Here is a 22,425-nt window from a genome sequence, read left to right as displayed (position 1 = left end):
AGATGGATCCTTACGAATGTGCATTGACTGTAGACAACTAAATAAAGTCACTATAAAAATTAATATCCTCTTCCATGGATTGGTGACTTATTTCACCAGTTACAAGGTGTCAAATGCTTTTCCAAGATTGATTTGCAATTTAGTTGCCATCAACTGCGAGTCAGGGAAGTTGATATCCCAAAAGTTCATTTAGACAAGATATGGACATTTTGAATTCATTGTTATGTCTTTCCGTTTTACAAATGCCACAACACCCTTTATAAATCTTATGAATCGGGTCTTCATACCATTCTTGGATGTATTTTTGTTTGTCTTTATTGATGACATTCTTATATATTTACGGTCGGAAGCTGATCATGTAGACCACTTGCGAGCTATATTACAGACTCTTCGAGATTGCAGGTTATATGCTAAATTCTCTAAATGTGATTTTTTGCTTAATTCAGTAGGTTTTATTCATGTTATTATAAGTGAGGGTATTATGTTTTTTGGACAAAAGATTGAAGTAGTGATGCCTTGTCTAAGACCCTTGAATCCAATAGAGGTTTGCAATTTTTTTCGGCTTGACAGGGTATTACCGAAGGTTTGTGGAGGACTATTTTCCGTCTCCACACCACTATAAAAGTTGACACATAAGGCAACTAGGTTTTAGTGGATTGAGGAATGCAAATAGAGCTTTTTGGAACTAAACTAAGGCTTACAACTACATATGTCATAACTTTTCCGAATGGTAATGAGGTCTATGTTGTTTATTGTGATGCTTCAAGAATTGGCGTAGGTTGTTTTGTTATGCAACATGGTAAGGTTATTGAATACACCTCTAGTTAGTTACAGAAGCATGAACATAATCATACTACACATGATCATGAATTGGATAGAGTTTTATGTGCCGTAACAATTGGGCGACATTGTGTATACGGGATTCATATAGATATTTTCACCGATCACCATAGCCTTCAGTTCTTACTAAAGTAGATGGAGTTGAAACTACGATAAAGGAGATGGCTGGACATATTAATGGACTATAGTGGTGATTTTCATATCATCCCGACAAAGCTAATGTTGTTACTAATGCGCTCAGCTGAAAGTCCATGGGTATTCTAAGTCATGTTGAAGCTGATAAGGCTGGAATTACAAAATACCTATGTAGCTATTTAATTTACAAGTACGTTTGGTATATGTAGAAAGGATATGTGTTGTCGTTAATAATATGGCATAATCTTCCTTTGTGACTAAAGTGAAAAGGTGGCAACAGGAAGATCCTGAGCTTAGGAAATTGAGGGAAAATATTCCACAGCAACAACAACATTTGTTTGAACTAATTCTATATGGAGTCCTTAGATACCAGGGTCGCTTATGTGTATCGGTAGTTGGAGAGCTCCGTAGAAAGATTCTTTCAGAGGCCCATTGTTCTAGATATGCAGCTCACGCTACATAAATGAAGATGTATTGGGACCTTTAGAAGATCTATTGGTGAAAGGGCATGAAAAAAATTTAGCAGAGAATGCCAACAAGTTAAAGTAGAGCATGGCAGGACTAGAGGCCTAACCAAGCATATTAAGATTTCATTATGGAAATGTAAGATGATAAATATGGACTTCATTCACTGGTTTTCCTTGGACTCCACAAATGTTTGATTCTATTTGCGTAATTATCGATAGGCTGACAAAATCTACTCTTTTCTTGCATGTTAGGATTCCATATATGGCTGAGATTATGCCAGAATATACATTCAGGAGATTGTTTGGCTTCATGTAGTTTCATTATCTATTATCTCATATCAAGGAGCACAATTTACATCACATTTTTGGAGATTATTTCAGAAGCGTCGAGGCACTTAGGTAAACCTTAGCATTTCTTTTGATCCACAAACTAATGGACAGTCAGAACATACAATTCATATGGTTGAGGATATGTTACATTGTCTGCACTATTTTAAAGGAAGTTGGGATAAACATCTATCTCTTATCGAGTTCACTTATAATAACAACTTTCAAGCTAGTATCAGATTGCCCCTTACGAAGTACTGTATGGGCGGAAGTGTAGGTTGCAGGTCGGTTGGTTTGAGCTTTACGACCATATTTTCTAGGTCCCATTTTAGTCAAACAAGCGATTGAAAAAGTTAAGCATATTCTATATATTCTTCATATAACACAGTGTCGGCAAAATTTTTTTGCAAGTGTTCACCGAGAGAATTTAGAGTTTGATGTAGAATATTGGCTTTTCCATAAAGTATTGCTTATGAATGGAATTATGCAATTCACAAAGAATGGAAATCTCAGACCTAGGTACGTTGTACCGTAAAATATTATTCAGAAGATTAGTATGGTGGCATACGAGCCTGACTTGCCATCAAAATTGAAAGCAATCCATCACGTATCTAGTGTTACTATGTTGCGGAAGTGAATTGGAGATCCTTGAAGTATTATGCCCATTGAAAATATTTGTCCCGCTGAATATTTATCTTATACAGACGTACCAATAGCGATTTTAGATCAGCAAGTAAGAAAGCTTCGATCTAAAGATGTATCTTTTGTGAAAGTGTTATGGAGAAATAACAACGTCGAGGAAATGACATGGGAATTTGAAGAGGAAATAAGAATGGAGTACCCCCAACTTTTTACGAAATAAGATGAGACACATTTGGATAATTAGAAATTATTTCTTCAGAATAACTTAAATAGATTTGAAGTAGCTTGAAAGTTCAATTTATATGTCTTCTTACGAGATAGCTATGCAATGCTTAATAGTTAAAATTTTCAGAATTTTACTACAAGTTTGCGATTCTAAAAAATATAGACTTATAAATTAAGTTTTATGAGAAAAACAAAAAACACAACCAAGGAATTGTCTAGATCCATTTGTGGGAGAATGTTCATACGGAGTTGGGAGAATGTAATATCCCTTATTTTTCTTTATTCTTGCATAATTTATAAGGCGTAGTATGAAAAGGTTAGATGAGGTGTATATTTCTTTGTATCATACATTGGAGATTATTATTGCAAATAGGTGGCAATATCAAGGAACTAAACTAAAGTTTTAGGTCAATGGGACCCCTCAGACAAATTTCATGATTAAAGAAATGGCTCGGGTAGAATTTCACCGGTTTAAAAGGTTTAAATTGTCCCATACCTTGTGGATAAGACTGTAAGCGTAAAACACGACAAGAATAACGTGTAATGACGTAATATAATAGAATAAAGGTTGAATGTTAGGTTTGGAATTCAAGAAAATTAGCGAAACTAAGGTCAACAAAATTTATCGAAGTTTTTCTAACAATATATCTTAAATTTGATCTAATTCTTCGATGTTTTCTCCCAATATATAAAGATTTGGAAGGCCTATGACCTATCAAATAGAAGACCTACAAGCCTTGTTACAATGCACAATCCAGTGTCCAACGAAGAATCGTGTAAAAAGTTACGAGGATTTTACTGGAGACTGCTTGGGAAAAATTTGGGTCACGATCTGGATCGGGTCAATAAATATGGTATGTCGGCTTACTCAACGTTTTAAGCCACAAAAAAATCATTTTCACTCCCTAAACAGAATGAAATCTTAATAGATAGTTCTTTAGTTTTTTAGGATTTCTGCCATTAAAGGTTGCCGTCGTGCCTAGACACGTGATTTCTACATGCAGCGATCGGTTTCCCTTCTGTTATCTGCGTTTGGAATTAGTGTTTAAAGAAATAAATTTGTATTTATTTTTGTTTCTTCAAGGTTTATACTTGGTTAACTAAATTAATCATCTCGGGACTCTTTTATGATTGTTTTTATTAAGTTCTACAGACGTTACGTCATGTTGGGGCCATATGGAAAATATGCCGATTTAAGATCAATGATAAACTTCTCATAGGTGCATACCAGCTGTGTAAATATAGTGTTTGTGAAGCTTAGGACGTAAGGAACAACTTTTATGAAGAAGTTACGGCCACTCGGGTGTTCATTGGAAAAGTATGTAAAGGCTAAGCTTCGTCCCTCATTTAAGCACCACTCCTGGGAAATTCCTAATACGCAGAATGTGATATTTTGCTATTCTCTTGCTAGAAAAACCTTCAATGAAAGGCACTAGGATCTCAACTGAATTATTTTCACGATTATATTATTTTGATATTCCCCTCGTTCAGATAAATAGAGTATTAGACGTCTACATGTCATTTTATCGGTTTCCTTGATTATAAGTCTGCATATATAAATTCTTACTCTTTTTTGGGTGATGTAACTTAAAATATGACGGGAGACCCTTCTTACTTGTAACCAACCCTCTTTCCCCACTAAAGTTATTACGAAAAATCTTTGAAGTAACTCACGATCATCAAAACTCTCTAATATAACATAAATGTTTAAACTATTAGAGAACTTGATTTTTGAAATACTTATTTTATAAATTATATAGGAACCAAGTTAGGAACTAAGTGAATCACCTTAAACTTGTTATGAATATCTCTATGGTTAGGTTATCTTTCTGATATTTGAGTTAACTTTTCAAGCTTATTGGAAAAGAACATATGAGGTTCTATGAGATGGTTACATTTTATATGAAGGTGATTATGGGGTTATGAGAATTGGACTACAAATAGGCTAAGATTGGAAACATGAAAACAATAAAATATAGGTGTTATAAATCCATGACATGACATGCTATGCATTCTACTCTCGATGTATAATCGGGAGGTATAATGAATATTGCCTATATTTATACGTATGAGACACCGATGGCCACATGTTGGCGTATGTGATGTCGGTTAGTTTCCAAAAAGAATCACCGTTGAAAGAATTTGGTTGGGTATGTCATGTATCTACATCAATATATATGTATTCACAACACCAAATTATACGAGCATACGATGCATATTTAAATAGTAGGGGGCTAAATGTCAGACATGGATATTATTTGAGTTTTAGTTTCAGCTGGTATTATGATTCTACTTTATGCTTTACATACTGATACATTTTTATTCGTAAATGGGTTGCTGCCTTTTGTTTCGTTTGCGCAGGTAATCTACCCACCCTCTAGGATTCAGGTTCAACTGTGAGTTAGTAAGCTCCATTTTATCTTAGGGCTATTAGAGGATGTTTACTTTTGTTATAATGTTTGGGCATAGTAAGGGCCTTGTCCCAACAGTGCTTATATCACACATAAAGGATATTGTGGACACAATATTCTGGGTTTTCTTATGTATGTTTCAATCTCCAACCCATAGTCTTGGCATGTATATATATGTGTGTAAGTTGATATGTCTTCGGTTGTGTCCTCATCGGCTAGATAGTGCATCTTTATTTTTTTTGGTTTGTCTACCATTGTTTTTATGATTTTTTCTCATTCAAATCATGACCTTCTAGGTCAAAGGCTTCACTTTTTAGAGGTTGTGTTATAAACTTTTTGTCTCACAATTTGTTTATCTAGTATATTTTAGTGGGTAACTCAATCTTATAAGGTATCAAGTGCCGGTTACTCCACTTATTATGGGGTGTGACATTGCATATACAATCAATACCCATATCCCTTTAAACTAGAATTGATTGATTTTCTTTACAGAAAATAGTCAAATGACCCCCAACCTATAGTCCGATTTCCAACTATACACTTACAAATTATAGGTGTCCTATTGTCACGACCCGCACCTATACCCTAGAATTTAGAGCATTATTAGGTGTAACACGGCGTACTTAACCTCTCAGAGGTCTTGTACAAGCCCTTTTCTGTCATTCATCGTATATACATATATGAAAAGTAGTGCGGAATTAACACTTTTCACAACATTCGAATAGTCTTTCAAAATATCTTTCATACAAAAACCATAGGAAATACTAAATCTCGTATCATCAAATCTTAGACACAAGAGTGCTTGGGACACGGCCCATACAATAGCAATATAGTACTACTAATTCTATTACAATGCCTCAATAAAAAAAAATATAACAGACATCTATGCCCTCGAGTCAAATGATGACATACTTAAAACTTGCTTGTAAGATCCTCTAATCCAAGCTTCAATCCTAAAACACCTTCACCTGTGAATCACTTTAGAGATAGATAAAAACATGTATTTAGTACAAACAGATATACTAAGTATGGAATAATGCATAAAAATCGTGATAACGGACATTTAATGAAAATATTTGCTATTTGATTAAAATATCATAGTATAAGCATAAGAACAACATTTAACACCTTAGAAACTCATACGATTACACTTAAACATTTTATCACATTCTAAGGACATTACAATAAACTATGTCACTGTTATAGTGAAGTTCTTCAACTTTACAGTGACCTCTTTCTAGCATGCAATCTTCTCACGAAAGGTTATCCTATGACTCACTTAAGTAAAACAAAGAGAAACCGCCCATACACCGTCTCTAAGCACACCTAAATTATCTTTAAGGCTACCTATAATGATATAAATACACTTACAATTAACCAAACACCTCACATAAATTCTTTAGACTATCTTTAGTAAGATCATTCTCACTTCATACAATAACATATATACAATATGAAATTCTCCGGACAAAGGTTATCGAAAGATTTACTTAAGTAATTCAAGAAGAGAATGCACATACACCCTCTCCAAGATTACCTAAATTATCCTTAAGACTTCCAAAGTTTAGATTATGTCTACTTAATCAACCAACTCTCCTATCTAGAGTCATTCTTAAGACTTACCTAGGTAAGGCATGAAGTGACCATTCCTACGGCCCCTTCACACCTTAATTAGTCAACCTTTAACTACTCTAGGTAAGTGCTTATTCATTTACATGCCTTCAAACTTAAGTCATTACCTTTATCAGTTCATTTAAGAGACATTCATCATATAAAAGTATATTTAAGTAATGGTCATGGAGAATACCTAGTGACTTTCTCACTAACATCATTAAAGCCTATTGTGCAATATCTAGATAGTGTCACATACCACCACCTAATCTTCATAGAACTTCTCCATACAGTATGATGAGAATATGCAATAACTGACATAGACCATGGTAGCAAAGCATGGAATCCGAAGTTGTAACCTTCTCCGATGGAGGGTGTTCTACTTGCCAATGGTAGAAATTCGACACATCCCATGTAGGCACATGGATAAGGAATATGAAGGGTTTATTTTCACTCTAGCCTCATTCTTAACTAGATCTACTTCCCTTACTATACACTCTCGGTGGTAGCCTTTGTTCTCATAGACTAACTCACATAAAGGATCACATGAAGAGGTTCCATATCTAGTTCATAACCAAATCACATTCACCCTACAAAAGAAATCCCCTAGGGCTGCCTTTGAATAGAGAAGAGGATATCTTAATGACTTTCCTAAGGATGATTTCATGTTGTTCCATCCAACTAACCTTAAGTCCACCAATCATACAAAAAGGATACCATTATGACTTTTGAATTCAAGGATATCATAACCTCTCAACTAGGTTGAGGAATCCACATAGTTGGACCTTCTCACTATGTTCATGGCCACATATAATTTATACATAAAAGACTAAGATGTTTTACATAGGTATCAAGTAAGGGACACAAGTCTACCAAACAAGACACACACATACTTCACTTTGTCACATATAGCATATCAAATGAGAAACACATAGGCATAACCAACATCATCTATAGGTCACCCTATAGACTACTATAATATTATCAATATACCATCATACACTCATATAGTCAAGTAGGAAGAACCATTCATCAACTCTAAGATGATACACATAAGGACATAGTCATAGTCTAACATGATCACCTAATGACATCAATGGAAGAAAACATACTTTCACATAAAAATCACAAGTAGATAAAAATTATCACACTTCAAATAAATCAACTATGCAAGCATCATTATGTATGAAGTAGTTGCCGACAAGGCCATGATCATCATAATGCGTAAAGTAACACCGACGAGGCCACACATTCACAAGTAAAGCACATAGCACCACCACCATAAGTGGACCATACCAATCACAATATAATTAAAGACCTACATTACATAAAATAAAGAGAATTAGGGAAGTGCACCACCAATCCATTCTGACAACTTCAATTCATAGCTAAATCGTCCAATTCCTTACCAAAAGCATGGCCATGATCATCAATTTAATACAAAAATCATAATAATCAATGAATCTAGGGAAGTTCAATATAGGTTTATCAATCCAATACAGCTTATACATCAATTAATACAATTCTTACATCATTCAATAGCCCATAGAAAACTATACTAGAATTCATAAGCTTTGAGACAAGATCATCACATCCATAATATAGCCAATTTGAAGAGATTATGTTTTGAATTGGTGTATGAAGATTTTAGGTTATCATCAAACTAACATCAATTCAATCAATAATCAATGACTCAAATGCTTTATGCAATAACCCATGGCTAGATCATAAAATTGGACGAGTTCATCTTTGGAAGCCTTTAGAAATCACTTTGAATTTTGGGATCCTTGATGAAGAGAGTTTCAAGGATGAAAAAACTTAACTCAATAAAGCTAAACCACGAAATTGTTGAACAATCACCATTCAAATCTTCAATCCAAGCCCTTCCTTGAGTGTTGGCTTCAATGGAGTTCTAGAGAATTTCTTAGAGAATTTGGGGTTTTGATTTTAGAATAGTGAATTCATCCAGGTAATTAGGACTTATAATGCCACTTAAAATACGTATAATACCCTTATTAAACTCCATAACTACTGCGAAATTGCAGACTTCACCTACGCCTGGCCATCGACGGGCAGTCTCCCAACTAACGGACCGTCTTGCTGGTCCGTGGTTTCAGTCAGAGGCTTGTTTTTGGAAGATCAAGTCCACCAGTCTAAGTGTCAACAAAATCCCTCCACCTACGGGGCTTCGACTGACCTACTGGCCATCGATTGGCATCCGTAGGTTGGGCTGGTTTCGATAGCTTTTGTTCTGGTGAAGGGTCCTTCCTCAAGTACCCTTGGTTGGTCCTTGGGGATTTTTTCCCCGGATGTTTCCAACCGGAGTATGATCGTATATGAGTTTAGGACCTCCCATATCCATTTCATCCAAAACGAACACAAAAAAATTGACGACACATGCTAAGACACACAAGGTCATTGCAAAACAAACCTTTCGAACATCATGGACGTTCTTGGATGTTTGACCTCCAAACTTAATGAAACTTTACACACTGTCTATAAAAAATATTATAACTCATATAAGGACCTCATAAGATCATAACACACTCATAAAAACATAAAATACACATGAAGCACATAGGTGACTAGTCGTCGAATTTCTTGATCTTCCTTTGACATTTGACTTCCAATGCACCTAAATCTTTATACACTACCTCATTACCACACTATATACCATTTTAGGAACTTAGACCCTCATGAAAAACATGTTAGGCTCTATTTTCACCTATGTCATTTTAGAGGTGTCACACCTATTACCTGCTTGTTCTACTTTAATGCAGTAAAAATATCATATAAAAGTAAACACCCACACTCATAACCTGAAGTGGTGCACACTGCCAACTATCAAGTACATATAATAATTTTTTTAATTTTTTTAGATCCTTTTTTCATCTTTATTTTATTTACCTCTTTTCTTTTTCTTTTAAAAGTTTTAAGTGATATTCATACACTAATTGGTCCTTCAAAGTACAAATTCAATAATAATTACCTTAAATTATTCAATTGTTTTCTTGACCTTATTAATTTCTTAAACTTTGAAAGGAAAAAAAACGTATGTTCTTCATTGTGTTCATTGAATTTGTGCAAATCTGGAATGTTTGTGAATTTGACTTGGTTTGGCGTATTGAATCTACATATTATTTGTTAATTCATTTTGAAATAGGTGTGAAGATCTAATAGAAAAATTAGGGAACTCCATTAACCTACAAAATTGTCAAAATAAATAAAATTGTGGGTTGTTGGGTTTGAATCCATATCTGAAAACTTTCATTGTCAATTACGAATTTGTACAGACTAAATTGAATCCTTTATGGGAATCTCACTGTTGAGTTCTTGAGTTTTAAAACATCTAAATCAATTGATTTGAGTTAAAAAAAATTAACAAGTAAGGAGGAAATGCAAATTCATGGATAACCATTGTTAAAAAGCTTTGAAGCTCGAAAACTAATTGTCAAATTGGTTGGTGTGTTAATCTTTACCGGTAATTATTTCTTCTTCATTACCGACTCTTTCTATGAGTTTTTCTGAAAAATATTAGGATTTATTATCTATGAATGATAGAAATGTTGGGACTACCATTCTTCTTCTCCCACAAAAGTTGAAGGAAAAGTAATTGCCTTGGGGTAATTTTTCTTATAAAAATAAATAAATAAAAAGAATAAAAAGAAAAATATACAATTTAATTATAACAAGAATATATTGAAAATATTCTTTTTATTTGTTTTTCGCTTCTCACTCTCTAAAAGAGAGTGAAATGCACTCTCTATGTCATGTCAACAATTAAGGGGTTACTTGATCCATTTTAAAGTATTTCAAGGAGCTAATAGGACCTCCGTAAAAATATGTGTAGTTGGAAATTCACTCAGAGTTTGAGGGGGCATTTGGATGTTTTATCTTATCTTTACATTCAAACTCGAAGATTACTTTTTCAATTAAAAACAAATATCATTCTCTAAGAGAGTATGAGTTAGAGTAAAACTCAAACTCTAATTCTTGCTCTTCCCTTGATCAGTCGAAATTTACTAAGAAAAAACACTCCACTAAAATGGTTGTTCTACAACTTATATACTCACACATCAAATTTTTAGCCTTTGATTTCCTCACTCTCAAACCAATACCCCAGGAATCCACCATTTTTTCTTGCAAGGAAAGACACCCCTCGCACGCAAAGACAATGGATATCGTTGTAAACCGAGATTTCAAGCCCAATAGATTTATCAAATTCAGCACACACACACGCATGCATTGCACGCACACTCCATCACGCACACACGCGCACACCCACCGACGTACGCACCCATGCACACACACCCAAAGGCACCCCCACATGCACCCCCGCCTGCATCCCTCCCGCACGCCTGCCGGCACCCTTGCACGCACCCCGCACGCCCACCCACACACACGCACACCCGTTCACTCACTTGTCCATCATCCCATCCACCCACATGCGGACACGCTCGCACACCACTTGCACGCACACACACACACAGGGTCGCACACACACACACCCACACGCACAATCACACGTTATGTTATAACAACACATCTAACTAATGTTGTATTTATCTAAGACATGTTTTTGGATATAACGTATGAAGATGATATACTTGATACATATAAAAGATATATGAAATAATATTATATCATATAAATCGATACATGAAATGATCACCAGATACTTCTATGATACACATTACTGTACTTGTATTATACTCATGTATGTAAGTGCTTAATTTGTTGGATACATTATTTTTTGATAATAGATACATTAAATTAATGAATTTATTATTTTAAGTTTAATAAAATGAAACAAATAAAATTATTTGACCTAGATATACATATTTTTGTCTTTTATTAATAATAATGAGTTTATTATTCAAAAAAATAATAATATAATAAAATAAACATAGATACACTCCTTGAGTTATACCTTATATTAAGAGATGTTATTAATTTAATTTTTATGAAATTTATTTAAATAGAAAATATATGTATCTCGATTTACAGGTTCGGTAAATATATATATCTCGCGGATTTAGACTCATGTATCCTAAGAAATAAATATATATGGTAGATGAAGTAATATTTTAAACTACCGAGAATCTTTGTAACTGGTCCCTATACTAGTGAAATTTATGTAATTTTTCCAACTTAAAATAGGTTGAACTAAGCAAGTCAAGATAGGTCAATTAATAAAATAAGATTATTATTTTCCCATCAAATATATACTCTTGACGAATATTCAACACCCCTAATTATTGTACCTAAAAATACGAACTCGTATAAACTCAAGCTTCTTTGTGGTACCTGGCCACAAGATAACCAAGATACAAGGGTAAGAAAATATGACTAGACAGAATTTAAAAAAATATTACACAATAGAAGTAGTTTACTTAGTTATCTTTCCATAGTAATTAAATCTTAACACATCATAACACCTTCCAAATAATAAAAAAAAATTCTTTTTGGAAAAAAAAAATTCTGTTATTTATGATATGATAATATCTTTACTATTATCCATTATATGAGAATATAATCTTGGTCGTGTAAAAAGTTAATAAGGATAAGGGTGCAAAGTACTATAGTCATAGTACATTAGTATGTTTGAGTTATATACGTAGTTAGTTCCTCTTTTCTATAGGTTTCTTATGTTCAGCAAACTCCTTTCTCTACTATACTTGTACATGTATAAAAACTGCATATTATATCAATAATACTTACATTTTCATAATCTTATTCAACTCTTATATGATATCAAGAGCCTACTAAGTACTCCAACGAGTATATCCAATCCTCTTTTTTTTTTTCCAGAATTCCAACATTTTTCCTTCTTTTTTTCCCTAGAATGTTTGCAACTTCTTCTTCCTCCGCTCCTAACTCTCCAGCAGTCACTCTTACTGAAGGGGGTGTCGTTCAGCCCTCTCAACTGATCTCTTTTTACCCTGCGTCCGAAGTGCAAATTATCCAACTTGAAAATCTCAAGATACCACACTACTGTTTGGCTACGATCTTCTTACCTTTGTTTCTGGTTCACTTCCCATTCCAATTGCGCACATTCTAGAAAAAACAATTACTGTTTTCTTAACCCCACCTTCAAATTTTGGCAGTAATAAGAAACTCTTGTTCGCAATGCCATAATGGAATCAGTGGACACTACGATCGATCCCCTCATTTCCCATGCTTCCAGTAACACTTCGAAAATCCAAGACGTGTCTCAAAGCCTAAAATAAGTTTCGTAAGGTCTAGACACTGTTTTGAGGATTATTTTAATGTTTATATGTAATTTAGGAAGTTTAAAAACCAAAACGTCCAAGAACGTTCATGACGTCCGAAAACTAGTTCTATGAGGTACTATCGTGCCTAAGCCTATTTGACTAGCTCTTAGGTGTCGAAAAATGGTGAAAACTGGTGGAAGGGGTCTAACATGTGTTTAAGTTGATTCGTGGTTTAAACGTCCAGGTACGACTCCACGAGGACCAACCAAGGGCCCTTGAGGAGGACCCTTGCACGTTGGAGTCCACATTGCCTGGGAAGTGTGCAACGACGAGAGGCCATCGATGATTCGTGTGTTGATCAACGCGACGTCATTGCCAACCGTTGTCCAACACTTAGAAAAATTGTTGGAGCCCTCGCCTACTCAAGTATATGACAAAAACCACGGATGTGCCGCACGGATGAGGCCTGGTCTGTCGACTGACCCACAATCCGTCGATCGTGGTGTCGTTGGTGGTATTGCAATTTCCTACACATTTTAAATTAAGTTTCAATAAGGTTGTTATTTAGGGGATTATGGAAGCCTAATAAAGTTAATTAACCCCCCATATAAAGACCCCAACTCCATTAGTCTAATTACAACTCTCAAAACAAAACTCTCTTCCTTCTCTCTTTTTCTTTCTCTCTCTATTGGAAGACACCATTGAAGACAAGATAGGAGAGGGATTTGGAGTCTGAAAGGGGACGATTCATCATCAAATATTCATCAAATGTTGAAGTATGGGATCTAATTCAACTTTGAGACCTCTTTCCCCAAAGGGTTCCTTCAAATTATTTTCAAAAGTTGGGTTTTTATGTGGGTCTTTCTCAATTTAAAAAATTATGTTATGAATTGATTTGTTCATGTTTTCTATTAGATAATATGGATAATAACATGTATTCTAACCTAATTATGATATATCTTCATGATATGGTCTAGTTTGTAGAAAATGACACTCAACCCTTAACCCTTGATTTGATCTTGACTTGAATTAGGTTGGATTTGATTCAATTGATTTGGTTATTCATTGAATTACTTTAAGATAATGTTGTTACATTAATCAGGAACAGATTATTAAGATTTGTAGTCTTTCATGCTAGTTTTTGATAAGATGTTTTAGGTTAGAAAGTGAATTGACCTAAGTATTTTGTCTTAAGGTATGATCTAGTATTAAATTGTGATGTAGTTATTATTCTAGCCTTGTTATCAGGTTGAATTTTGGTTTATGATGATGTATTCCTAAAATGGGGTTGTATTGAGGGTTTATGGTAAGTCCTTGATGATGGGAGGTGATGAGTTCCCATAGAGGAAGATTCACCCTATAGTTCTAAATGTGGTGTTGACTCTCCAAAGAGGGATACTCATCCAATGTATTCCCATGAGAGGAGTCCCATATTACCAAGTGATATATATAACGAGAATACCTATCTCTTTGTTCTTGAACTATGTTGCCCCCATAAGAAGACTAGCTAATGGATCCACTTAGAAAGCTATGTTTATGTTTGATTTTACTTTGGTCGGTAGACCACCTTCCATTGGTCTAAGGTTTTACAACATCGGATTCCACTCTTAGCTCTTGTGGTGTATCTCGGTTAAGAAAAGTGTTTCCTAAATTAAAATGAACAAATGAAGATAAACTAACTAAGGTGACTTGAGAGGTTTGACTAAGCCTAGGTAGGGGTATGGGTCTCTACCTATGCCTTGCACTAGTTTTCCTTGATGGAAGCTTTAGAAGGTTGATGTTATGCAAGTATATGTTAATGAATGAAAAATATGATAATATGATGACATTAAATGTTAATGATACTATATGGTGACTGATAATCTTATGAACATGTATATATTATATGTTGTTAAAAGTATGAAGTTGTATATACTTAAAAGGTTATGTCTTGTGAAGTTGAATATTAGACATGATTCTTGTTGGGTCACTTGATTGAGTAAGGTTATGGAGCTTTGCTTTGTTATTGCACTTGTTGGCTTTATGAGGATTCATGGGTAGTAGTCTTGCTTTATTATGATATGATGAACTCTTATCCATGCTTGTGGTTTAATTACTTGATGGTAGGGTTATATTGGATTATGGGTTAAAGTATGTTGACAAGTATTTTATTTGCTTTGACTTGATGAATATTCCTTCTTGACTTGTATGTTTTCCTTGATGACGCATAAGGCTTTTCAAACAATAAAGTAGCATGTTTTAATAAAATGTCCCTTTTAGCATGATTTGATCTTATATGTGCATATGGTCTCATACTTAGTACAAGTGGCGTACTAACCCCATTTCTTCCTTCTTCCCCAACATTTTAGGTTCCGGTCGTTGAAGTGTTTTGGAAGGAGACTTTAAGAAGGCTTGGATCCTTTTATCATCCAAGTAGTGTAGGTCCTCATTTTCCGAAGGCAATGCCAATATCGAGCTATGTTGTTGTTTTAGTTCTAAACTCTTCTATTCTATCTCCTTTCATTTGAGTATGTATTGTATAAAGCCTATATGTGGCTCTCTTTACATTGACGTATGGTCTATGTCCGAATTACTAAGCGTGTTAGATGGTTATGAGATGAGACAATATTTGAAGACTATGTGCTATCTTAAAGATATACTTATATACAATAATAGTAGAAGCCTATGTAACTTTCCTATATGAAGGGTCAATATATACTCGAAATATACATGTTATGTGTATGTAGAGGTCTCTTTAAACCTCCAAGTAGAAATAATGAAAAGTTTTAAGTTTTCCGCTAAATTTGACCTATGCATGTAATGATGTAAACTAAGAGGCTAGACTTAGTCCTTAAAGAGGACGACGACGCCGATTACGTCTAGGGGGTAAACCCGGATGTGACAAACTTGGTATAATAGCATGAGGTTGAATTATATTAGAGTCAATGTATCTCTCAACCACGTCTATGTAATTTCGTTATCATAATTGTGAAGCGCGTTACACTTATGAATATGAACCTACATGATGCCTCTAAAACTCTCACTTTCTTGGAAATCTAATATCGTTCCATTAGAGTATACTTATTGTGTGCTTTTTCATCTAATCTTTTTGTTGTGATTATAGGGAAATGAATACTTGAAGGAATGCGGCACGAAAGCTTAAAGAGGATATTGCCACCAGGGAGCTCCTCCCCATGGTGATCAATTTCCTCATTTTGAGAAATATAGGAAAGATGAACAAGCTCCGGTCAATACTCCACCTTTAATGTATGGTGATATAAGGTTTTCCCTTATCCAGTTGTCTCATGATGACACTGCTCAAGCCCAATCTATGACGGCCCAAGCTTACCGAGACGTTGTACCACATCCTAATTAACAAGTTGCTATTGTGGACTCCCATCTAAGGGATTTCAGTCGGATGAATCCTCCTACATTATATGGGTCTAAGGTTGAAGAAGCCCTCCAAGAGTTCATTGATAAAGTCTACAAGATACTCTTGGCTATAGGGTTGTCGACTAGTGAGTAGGTCGAGTTATCCACTTATCAACGCATGGATGTCACTCAAGTATGGTATGTCCAATGGAGGGATAATAGACCATTACGGGGTGGTCCAGTGACTTGGGAGACCTTTAAGAAGGCTTTTCTTGATCGGTTAATTCCTAGGGAGATGAGGGAAGCTAAAGTGGTTGAGTTCATCAACCTTCGCCAAGGAGGTATAAGTGTTCATGAATACTCCTTGAAATTCACTAAATTGTAAAAATATTCTCCTTTTTTGGTTTCCGATCCTAGAGATGAAATTAGCCGCCTTATAACGGGGGTGTCAGATAATTTGCAAGAGAAGTGTCATTCGGCTATGCTACATGACAACATAAACATTTCTTACCTTATGGTGCATGCCAAACATGTGGAGGAAGCAAGGGCTAAGAGGAAGAGTAGAGATGCTAAGAGGGCAAGATCTTTTGATGAAGGTCGTTCAAAGAATAGGGTTGAGATATAATACAAGCCTACATTTAAAAAGCAGGTTTCTAATAAAGTTCCTTAGAAGTTCCCTAAATCTCGTGATTATAAGGTATGTAAACCGAGAGCCAAAAAGGTAAGGAGTGAAAACTTACCACATGAGAAGCCTATATGTGCCAAGTTCGGAAAGCGTCATTTTGGTGAATGCTTGGTTGGAACGGGCAATTTTTTTGGTTGTGGCAAGAGTGGACACAAGGTTATGGATTTCCCTAATATAAAGGGTCAATAAGAGGGTGGTGAAGCTTAAGCAAGTGGTTCAAATGAGGCTCCAAAGAAAAACCGCTTCTATTCTCCCTGCTCTAGGGGTGAGGAAGAGACTTCTCCCGACGTGGTGACGAGTATGTTGAATGTCTTCTCTATTGATGAATATGCCTTACTTGACCCTGGTGACACTTTATCATTTGTTACCCCTCTTGTACCTAAAAAATTTGACATTTTACCCGATATTTTGCATGAACCTTTTATAGTGTGTACTCCGGTGGGTGATTTGGTTATTGTAAAAACGGTGTATAAAAATTGTCCTATAATGTTGCCCAATAGAGTTTCTTATGTTTAACTAGAAGAACTTGATATGGTTGATTTTGATTTTATTTTGGGTATGGTCTGGTTGCATGCTTTCTTTGCCTCTATTGATTGTTGGACAAGGGTGGTGAAGTTTAACTTTCCAAATGAACTTGTTGTACAGTGGAAGGGGGGAAATTCTATTCCTAGAGGTCGTATCATCTCTTGTCTAAAAGAATGAAATATGATCTCTAAAGGTCTTCTATACAATATTGTAAGATTCCAAAATCTAGACTCTGAAATTCCTCCCATTGATTTGGTCCCCGTAGTGATCTTCCCAATATTCCTCCAGAACGGGGAATTGATTTTGGTACGATTTGCTACCCGATACAAAACCATTTCAATTCCTCCTTATCGGATGGATCCGGATGAATTGAAAGAGTTGAAGGCACAATTTAAAGATTTACTAAACAAAGGCTTCATAATACCTAATATTTCTCCATGGGGTGCTCCGATTTTGTTTGTGAAGAAAAAGGATGGGTCTGTAAGAATGTGTATTGATTATCGCCAACTCAATAAAGTCATAATCAAGAAAAAGTATCCTCTCCCTCGGATTGACGACTTGTTTGATCAACTCCAAGGGGCAAGGTACTTTACTAAGATTGACTTGAGATGGGGGTATAACCAACTTAGGGTGAGAGGTGAGGACATAACAAAGATGACAATTTTACTAGATATAGTAAATATGAGTTCTTAGTAATGTCTTTTGGTCTCACAAATGCTCCGGTGGCGTTTATGGACCTAATAAATAGGGTATTTTGAAGTTATCTACATTCATTTGTCATTGTCTTCATTGTCGACATCTGGGTATATTCGAAAAATGAGGGTGATCACATGAACCATTTGATGGTGGTGTTGCAAGTACTTAAAAAACATCAATCGTTTGCGAAGTATACCAAATGTGAGTTTAGGTTGAGGTCGGTTACATTTCTTGGTCATATCATCTGTAGTGAAGTAGTTGAGGTTGATCCAAGGAAAACGGAGGCGTGAAAAATTGTCCTAGACCATTGACTCCAACCGATGTTAGGAGTTTCTTTTATTTAGCGGGTTATTATTCGATGTTTGTGGATTGTTTTGCGTCCATTGCATTTCCCTTGACTACTTTGACCCAGAATTGTAAGAAATTTAAGTGGTCAGAGGCATGTGAGATAATCTTCCAAATGTTAAAGATAGGCTTAGTTCTGCTCCGGTGTTGACTTTACCGGAGGGTACAAATGGTTTTGTTGTGTATTGTGATGCATCTCGAGTGGGTTTTGGCTATGTTCTTATGCAACATAGGAAAGTGAGAGCCTGTGCTTCTAGGAAACTTAAGGTGCATGAGCAAAACTATCCAACTCATAATATTGAGTTAGCGGCTGTGGTAATTGCCTTGAAAATATGGAGGAATTAGTTGTATCGTGTCCATGTTGATGTGTATAACGACCATATAAGTGTTCAGTATGTTTTTACCCAAAAGGAGTTGAATCTCTTACAAAGAAGGTGGTTAGAATTGTTGAAAGATTACGCAATGAGTGTCATCTATAACCTCGGAAAGGACAACGTGATTGCAGATGCTCTAAGCCATATGACTAAGGGTAGTATGTAACACATTGAAGAAGGCAAGAAAGACCTAGTGAAAGATGTTCATATATTAGCTAGGTTGGGTGTGAGGTTTGAAAAATCTCCGAATGGTGGTTTCATGGTTTATATTAAATCCGAGTCATCATTGAAAGTTGGGGTGAAGTTTAAACAACACCTTGATAAATCATTGATGGAGTTGAAGGAATCGGTCCCTAGCAATCTTAATGAGGCATTCTCCCTGGGGGGGGGGGAATGGTATTTTGAAGTACCAAGGAAGATTGTGTATTCTTAATGTAGATGAGTTGAGGAACTAGATCCTTGAAGAATCCCATGGGTCCCGCTACTCTATTCATCCGGGTTCGACAAAAATGTACCATGAACATAGGGAAGTACATTGATGGGAAGGTTTGAAGAAGGACATAGCGGAGTTTGTCGCTAATTTTCCAAATTGCCAACAATTAATAGACGAACATCAAAAGCCGGATGGATTACTATAAGAAATCAAATTTTCTACTTAGAAGTTGGAAGACATCAATATGGATTTTGTAGTGGGTTTACCTCAGACTCAAAGGCAATTTGACTTTATATGGGTGGTTGTGGATAGGTTAACGAAGTTCGCTCACTTTATTCCCGTCAAGTCTGAGTATTCGGAAGAAGATTATGCTAGGATCTTCGTAGATGAGATGTGTGTCTCCATGGTATTCCCTTATCCATCATATTTGATTGGGGTACACAATTCACATCTATGTTTTGGAGGTCATTCCGAAAAGGGTTGGGTACTAAGGTGAAGTTGAGTACCGCTTTTCATCCCCAAACGGATGGTCAAGCGGAATGTTCTATTCAAACCCTTGAGGATATGCTTAGGGCTTGTATTACTGATTTCAAGAGAAATTGGTTAAACATTTGCCTTTGGTGGAGTTTTCTTATAATAGTAGTTTTCATTTTATCTATCTCTATGGCTCCCTATGAAGCCTTGTATGGTAGGAGGTGTAGGTCTCCTATTGAATTGTTTGAAGTGAGAGAGACTTTGCTTCTGGGTACCGATTTGATTGATAAGACTTTGGAGAAAGTTCACATCATAAGGAACCGGTTGTAAACGTGTGGTCAGATTTGGCAAGAAAAGGAAGTTGTGTCCTAGTTATGTGGGTCCTTATGAAATCTTGCAAAGGGTTGGTAAGGTTGACTATGAATTGAAACTTCATAGTGAATTGGCTTCGGTTCATCTGGTTTTCCATGTTTCCATACATTAAAAATTTATTGGTGATCCTTAGTCTATTCTTCCTATTGAGGATCTTGGTGTGAAATATAACCTCTCTTATGAGGAAGTTCCAATTCAAATTCTTGATTGGCAAGTCAAGAAGTTGAGAAATAAAGAGGTGGCTTCCGTAAAGGTATTATGGAAGAATCACCTAGTTGAGGGTGCTATGTTGGAGGCCGGGGTCGACATGAATTACCGTTACACTCATCTATTTGATCACTAAGATTAGTAGTTCTTACTAATAATGAAAATAATGACTAAAGAAAAAAATTGAAGTTGTTTTTATTTCGGAGAAGTCTTGCAAAATGTGCATTTTGAGTAGCTTTACAGTGACTTACAGTGAAGTTGTGCATTTGATCTTGAAATTTTGCTCTTTGGCTTGTTTGAGTTATCTTGTGCATTTTGATATGAAAAGGGACAATTTCACCATCAAATTTTCATCAAATGTTGAAGTATGAGATCTAATTCAACTTTGAGACCTCTTTCCTCAAAGGGTTCCTTCAAAGTATTTTCAAAAGTTGGGTTTTCATTAGGGTCTTTCTCAATCTCGAAAATTATGTTATGAATTGATTTGTTTATGTTTTCTATTGGATAATATGAATTTAATAACATGTATCCTAACCTAATTATGATATATCTTGATGGTTTGGTCTAGATGTTGAAGATGACCCTTAACCCTTAACCCTGGATTTGATCTTGCCATGAATAAGGTTGTATTTGATTCAATTGATTTGGTTATTGTTTGAATTACTATTAGATAATGTTGTTACATTAATCACGGACAAATTATTATGATTTGTAGTCTTTCATGATAGATTTTGATAAGATGATCTAGGTTAGGAAGTGAATTAACCTAAGTATCTTATCTTAAGTTATGATCTAGTATTAAATTCTGTTGTAGTGATTCTTGTAGCCTTGTTATAATGTTAATTACTGGTTTATGATGATGTATACCCAAAATGGGGTTGTATTGAGAATTTATGGTAAGTCCTTGATGATGAACTATGCAGGAGACTTGGTGAGTCTTATGATCTCTATTCGTCACTTCAAATTGTTGTTAATTATGATTTAGTCATGATGTTGTGTTGGAATATGTCTTGTATTAGAATTGAAAGGGTGGTATTATGTTTAATTGAAATGTCTTGATTATGATTGTGAGGTTGATTAATATTTAAATGTTATAAGGGTGGTGATAATTACCAATGTGCCTTATTATGAATAAAAATGAAATGTGCTGCCTAGCTGATGTGAATTGTGATGAAAACACTATACTCATACAATTCTTATTGAGATATAATGATGATGATTATACAAGGGTTAGAGCCTATGACATACAATAATTTATGATGATTAATAAAGACATTTCAATAAAGGGAATTAGTTTAGCACCGAGTGAACTTGACAATGGGAGGTGATGACTTCCCATAGAGGAAGATTCACCCTATAGTTCTAAATGTGGTGTTGACTCTCCAAAGAGGGATACTCATCCAATGTATTCCCATGAGAGGAGTCCCATATTACCAAGTGATATATATAAGGAGAATACCTATCTATTTGTTCTTGAACTATGTTGCCCCCATAGGAAGACTAGCTAGTGGATCCACCTAGAAAGCTATGTTTATGTTTGATTTTACTTTGGTCGGTAGACCACCTTCCATCGGTCTAAGGTTTTACAACATCGGATTCCACTATTATCTCTTGTGGTGTATCTCGGTTAAGGAAAGTGTTCCCTAAATTAAAATGAACAAATGAAGATAAACTAACTAAGGTGACTTGAGAGGTTTGACTTAGCCTAGGTAGGGGTATGGGTCTCTACCTATGCCTTGCACTAGTTTGCCTTGATGGAAGCTTTAGAAGGTTGATGTTATGCAAGTATATGTTAATGAATGCAAAATATGATGACATTAAATGTAAATGATACTATATGGTGATTGATACTCTTATGAACATGTATATATTATATGTTGTTAAAAGTATGAAGTTGTATATACTTAAAAGGTTATGTCATGTGAAGTTGAACATTAGACATGATTCTTGTTGGGTCACTTGATTGAGTAAGGTTATGGAGCTTTGCTTTGTTATTGCACTTGTTGGCTTTATCAGGATTCATGGGTAGTAGTCTTGCTTTATTATGATATGATGAACTCTTATCCATGCTTGTGGTTTAATTACTTGAT

Source organism: Solanum pennellii, chromosome 5 (genome assembly GCF_001406875.1).
Source record: "Solanum pennellii chromosome 5, SPENNV200".
NCBI classification, from domain to species: domain Eukaryota; kingdom Viridiplantae; phylum Streptophyta; class Magnoliopsida; order Solanales; family Solanaceae; genus Solanum; species Solanum pennellii.
This window is presented reverse-complemented; position numbering follows the sequence as displayed.